The sequence below is a fragment of the Triticum dicoccoides genome, chromosome 4B (assembly GCF_002162155.2).
Source record: "Triticum dicoccoides isolate Atlit2015 ecotype Zavitan chromosome 4B, WEW_v2.0, whole genome shotgun sequence".
Taxonomy (NCBI): Eukaryota; Viridiplantae; Streptophyta; class Magnoliopsida; order Poales; family Poaceae; genus Triticum; species Triticum dicoccoides.
In genome coordinates, this window is record NC_041387.1 from 15,714,000 (window position 1) to 15,719,596 (window position 5,597).

The 5,597-nt window shown below is 45.5% G+C and overlaps 1 long non-coding RNA gene across 1 annotated transcript; it reads right to left on the minus strand.

Annotated features, from left to right (window-relative positions):
* Positions 1-1,160: 1,160 nt before the first annotated feature.
* On the minus strand, positions 1,161-1,859 carry LOC119294621. The gene is made up of 3 exons (XR_005143493.1): positions 1,839-1,859; positions 1,563-1,733; positions 1,161-1,448 (listed from the first exon to the last, which is right to left on the minus strand). It is a non-coding gene; the product is annotated as an uncharacterized LOC119294621 (long non-coding RNA).
* Positions 1,860-5,597: the final 3,738 nt, after the last annotated feature.

Consider the following 5,597-nt stretch of genomic DNA (forward strand, 5'->3'; position numbering starts at 1 on the left):
AAAATTCGAATGAGCACATCTTTCGGACTACAACAAATGCTAAGATTTTCCCTTATATCCTCCATTTGAGCCGCCCTCCATATGTGCTTCACTGGTTTGCATTTGAAGAAGGTGTGCCCTCCATCCTCGTCAGTACGTAAGCATACTGGGCACCATGGGTCTGCTTTAACTCCTCGCTGAATTAGTTTTTGTCTCAATGGCAGACTGTTTCTTGCCATTCTCCATAAAAAGTGCAAGATTTTTGCCGGTAGCGGAAGCCTCCATATTTTCTCCCACTCAAAGGGTAAGTGGTCAGCTGTTGTGCCAGATGCAGAAGCAATACCATGGATAGACTTCCTTGCATCTGTTTCAATGGCCACTCGATAAGCTGATTTCACAGAGAATAAGCCCCTTTTATCAAAGTGCCATGCAAGCCAGTCCTCGTTTCCTTCGCTGATTGGTATTTGCAGAATTTTCTCTGCATCTTTCTCATTAAACGTTTGTTTTATTAGGTCTTCATCCCAATCACCATCTACTGGGTTAATTAGTTCTGAGACTTTGTGGAGGATGACATTCCTTCTTTGGGGAGTGGCAGGTTTTCTACTCTTACCTCGTGGGATCCATGGGTCATTCCATATGTTCACCTTCTCACCATTGCCTATTCTCCAGATTACACCTTCTCTTAGCAGTTGAACTCCTTTAAGGATGCTTCTCCACGAATAAGACATGCCATCCTTTGGCACTGCTCTAATAATCTGACCTGATGGGTAGTATTTCGCAGATAGAACTCTAGCGCAAAGAGAGTTGGGCGCATTTGCTAACCTCCATGCTTGCCTCGCTAACATGGCTCTGTTAAACACATGGAGATCCCTGAAACCTAGCCCTCCATCCTTCTTTGGCAGCATCATATGTTCCCGACTAACCCAATGGATTTTATGTTCTTTGTCCATATTACTCCACCAGTATCTGCAGATCATCTCACTAATCTGGTTACATAAAGTCTTGGTCAGATCAAAACATGCCATTGCAAAGACCGGGACTGCTTGGGCTACGGCCTTTATTAGAATCTCTTTACCCGCCGTTGAGAGCATTTTTTCTTTCCATCCTTGAACTTTCCTCCAAATTTTGTCTTTGAGGTAGGCAAATGCCTTTTCTTTTGATCTTCCTATGTACACTGGCAGCCCTAAATACTTCTCTGTTCTTGCCTCCCTTGTAATATGCAATGCTGACATGATCATATTCTTCTGCTGATGCTGGGTATTCTTGCTAAACATTATGGCAGATTTCTCCTTATTGATTACTTGACCTGAGCAACCAGCATATGTCTCCAGGATATGATTTATCTCTATTGCAGTCCTATTTTCAGCTTTGAAGAGCAGTAAAGAATCATCTGCAAAGAGGAGATGATTAATGCTTGGAGCTCTTTTGCATACTTTGATGCCTATTATTTTTCCACGTTCCTCCGCTTTCTGCAGCATTGATGAGAGGCCCTCAGCACAAATAAGAAATAAATATGGAGATAGAGGGTCTCCTTGTCGGAGACCTCTCCCTGGGATGATTACATTCGTAGTATCATTATTCACCTTTATTTGATAACGAACCGTGGTGACGCAGTTCATAATGAGCTTGACCCAGGAAGAGTTAAACCCCATCTTTATCATCATGTCCCTCAAGAAAGTCCATTCAATTCGATCGTACGCCTTGCTCATGTCGAGTTTGAGTGCTGCAAAGCTGGCTTTCCCTCTTCTTTTATTCTACAAGAAATGAGTCAGCTCATATGCCAAGAGGATGTTATCCGAGATCATTCTCCCCGGAACAAAAGCACTTTGATTCGGAGAGATAATATCAGGTAATATCACCTTTAGTCTATTGGTCAGCACTTTATAAACTATCTTATAGACTACGTTGTAGAGGCTTATGGGTCGGAGGTCCTTCAAACTCTCAGGTCTGCTTACTTTTGGAATAAGCACCACCATTGTGTCATTCCACCCCATCGGCATCTCTCCTCCCCTCAGTATCCGCAAAGCTTCTTGAGTGATCTTCTCCCCTACTATGTGCCAGTAGCGCTTGTAAAATAGGGCCGGCATACCATCAGGGCCTGGTGCTTTCAAGTCCCCTATTGCGTCAAGGGCTGCTCTCACCTCATCTTCAGAAAATTCAGTGCACAGAATATTGTTCATGCTTTGGTCCACTCTTCTTCCTATGCAACTTAAAGCTTCTTGGCTACTTCCTTCTGCCTGGGCTGTAAACAGAGACACAAAGTAGTCATTGATTAGATTTTTTAAATTCTCATCACCTTCTACCCAGTCCCCACTATCATTTTTTAGCCGGCGGATTGTATTTCTCTTCTTTCTTTCAGAGGCGAAGGCATGAAAATACTTTGTGTTTTTGTCACCTGATTTAAGCCAATTGACATGTGAGCGTTGCTTCCAATAAAGGTCTCGTTGATGTTCCAGGCGCTCGAGCTTCTCACGTAGGAACAATTCACGAGAGACTTGTAGAGGGGATATTGCACTTCTTCTGACTTCCTCCAACTCCCTCTTTAAAATCTTCAACCTCTTTTCAAGATCGCCCAAGATATTTGTACTCCAGTTTTGAAGCTCACTAGCCACCTTTTGAAGGCCTTGAATAATGTTATTAGTTCCTTGTGCCATTGTCAACTTCCAGGCATTCTCTATGATGGTTTCACAGTTCTCTTCTTCCACCCAATTTGCTTCAAATCTGAAATGTGGAGTGCCTCTTCTGCTTTTAAAATACCTTCCTTCAGTTTCCACTATGATTGGTCGATGGTCGGAATGTCGGGGATCCCCATTTATTACCTTGAAACCAGGAAAACGGTCACACCACTCCATATTTGCCACAGCTCTATCCAGCCTCTCCTTAATGTATTTTTCTGCCGAATGGCTATGATTTCTCCATGTGAATATATCCCCCTCATAGCCCAGGTCCTGCAAACCACATTCTTCAAGAGTTTCTTTGAATTTGTCCATGTGGGCTTGAATTCTTGGGGGGGCCACCTTCTTTCTCATGGCCATACAATATTTCATTAAAATCTCCAACACAAATCCAAGGTCTTTCAAGCTGGGCACTCAGATCCCGAAGCAAATTGAAGGTCTTTTCCTTTTTGTCACTTGCTGGTTCGCCATATATACCTGTAAACCTCCATCTAAAATTATCGTATTCAATTATCTCAATGTCTATGTGGTACTTGGAGAAATTGTGAAGCTCAGCCTTCACTGTATCCTTCCAAAACATTGCTAGCCCTCCACTTTTTCCTTTACAGTCTTTTATTACCATTTCCTTCATACCCAACACCCATTTAAAATGCTTTATTCTCCTCTCATCCAGTTTGGTTTCGGACAAGAAAAGAATATCTGGGTCCTCCTGCTTCTGGATCTCCAGAAGCCCTCGGACTGCCGGGCCGTTACCCAATCCCCGGCAGTTCCAAGCAATGAGTTTCATTTTTCCCTGCCGGGCTGTCCTGGCAGCCCAGCTTCCTTGTCTAAGTTATCTTTGTTTGGAGCTTCTTTCCCTACCACTCCATCTGTTTTCTCAACCTCCATCCTTACTTTATTCGCCAGATCATGTTCCCCGTCAATCTCCATGAGGTCCGCCCCTCTTTTCTTTAGTGGTGACTTCAACATTTCTTGAGTTTTTGCCTCTGCTTGCCTCTCTCTGCATTTGAAAGTGCCTCTCATCTTTTTGACATCTGGCTTTAGGTGTGTGTAATCAGGTTCTATGTCACTTGAGGATGACCCTACTCTCATTGGCTCTTTTGCTGTTTTCTCCAAGTTCTCCTCCTTTTCCTCTGCGCGCTTCTCTGTCATATTTTGCTCTGCCTTCGCTTGTGTTTTATGTTCGTCTACAGCGAATATCAACTTTTTACTCCCTGTTGTCGCTGTTTGCTCCTCTTGTATGAATTTTTTAGGGCTTGTGACTTCCTTCACATCTCTTTTTTCCCTGTCATCATCTCCCCCAGTTGATATAGTTTTCCTCCATGATGGGCCATCACTTCCCTGCCCACTACCGCTACTTCCTGCACTGTTACTTCTCCAAAAACCGCCTTTATCACTTGATCCCCTGCTTTTCTCTTCACTGGAGCTCCCTTTGTAGATTGTTGCACGCAACCATGGACCATATTGCCTCTCTCCTTCTCGTCTGGCTCTCGTTATGCAAGCTTTTTCGCCGTGACCAATGATCCCACAATTGTAGCAGAAGTCCGGTAAATGTTCATATTCAAATGAAACCATCTTCTTCTGCTCCTCCATTTTTCCATTTTCTCCTCTTACCATTTTTTCATCTTTTTGGTTCTGCTCATCCTCATCATCATCGAAGGTAATTCCTCTCATCAGTGGTACAGTGATGTCCATTCGTACTTTGATCCTCATAAATTGCCCAAATGCAAAGCCATTGTCATCCAGATCCATATCTAATACTTCTCCGATTTGTTCCCCAATCGGAGCCCCTGTTTCTCTATCCATCATCCCCATTGGAATACCATATAGCCTAACCCATATTGGTATCATCTTAAATTGGTAATCATCTATAGTTTTATTTGGTGCAAAATCTTCCACCACTAGCAAGCTTTTATTGAAAAACCACGGTCCATTATCTACTGCCTTCTTTTTCCCCTTTTCTTCACGGAAAGAAAACAAGAACCGGTTCTTACCAAGATCTTTACACTCCAAACCAGAGAAGGGGCACCAGACTCCAGCCAGAGTCTTCCCTAGATGTTCGGCTTTCGCCGGTCTATCCGACAACAGTTTCCCCACTGCCTGGAGCTTGCCCACTGTCATGAAGTTTGCATTTTTCCCGATTTTTACCACTTTCCTCTCCGCCTCCGAGAGCTGCAGACCCTTTAATTTTCCTTCCACTCTAGCCAAAGATGGTATCATCTCACCTCCCATTGTAGCCTCGGATAGCAGCAACCTCTGGCTGGACGTCACACCACCTACTCTGTCTTTCGCCACCACACTTCTCTCCAATTGGTTTGACAGCTCGACGAACTAACGACAGAGCTCGGTCGCGAGCGCAACTGCGGCAACGGCCTCGGGTGCGAGTAGAGCAAGCTGCTTGACCAGGACCTCCGCGGCGGCGTGGCGCCGTGGTCAGAGGAGGCGCTCCTGGACGAGTGGCTACGGCTGACGCAGCCGCTTCTGCTGTCGCTGGAGCTGACGCTACGGCAGACGGAGCGCTAGCCCAAGCCCGGAGTGGACGCGACGGACTCGGGCCGCGCGGAAGTAGGGCGATGCTGGGCGCGTCGGTCGACAAACTCCTGCTGGTGCCGGAAGAGCTTGAATCGCTCCTCACCTCCGGCGGATTGCTGATTCGAAGCTGATGACAGAGAGCTCTTTTGGATTTTGGGGACACAAATCCTTCCCTTGAAACTCTGTCGCCTCAAGCTCTCTCGCCTCAGATTCAGCACGTAAGATCTCTCTCACGGCTCTAGAGTGGTTGAGATTGATGAGAGAATTGGTGGATTATGCAGAGCAGCGATTAGATCGCAGAAAAAACGGGAGCAAGAATGTGGGTTTTGTGGATTTTGGGCTTAGATTTGAGCGGCGAGGCTTGCCGGACAGGAGCACGGTGGAAAGGCCACGAACTCGCCAGAAGCGGCA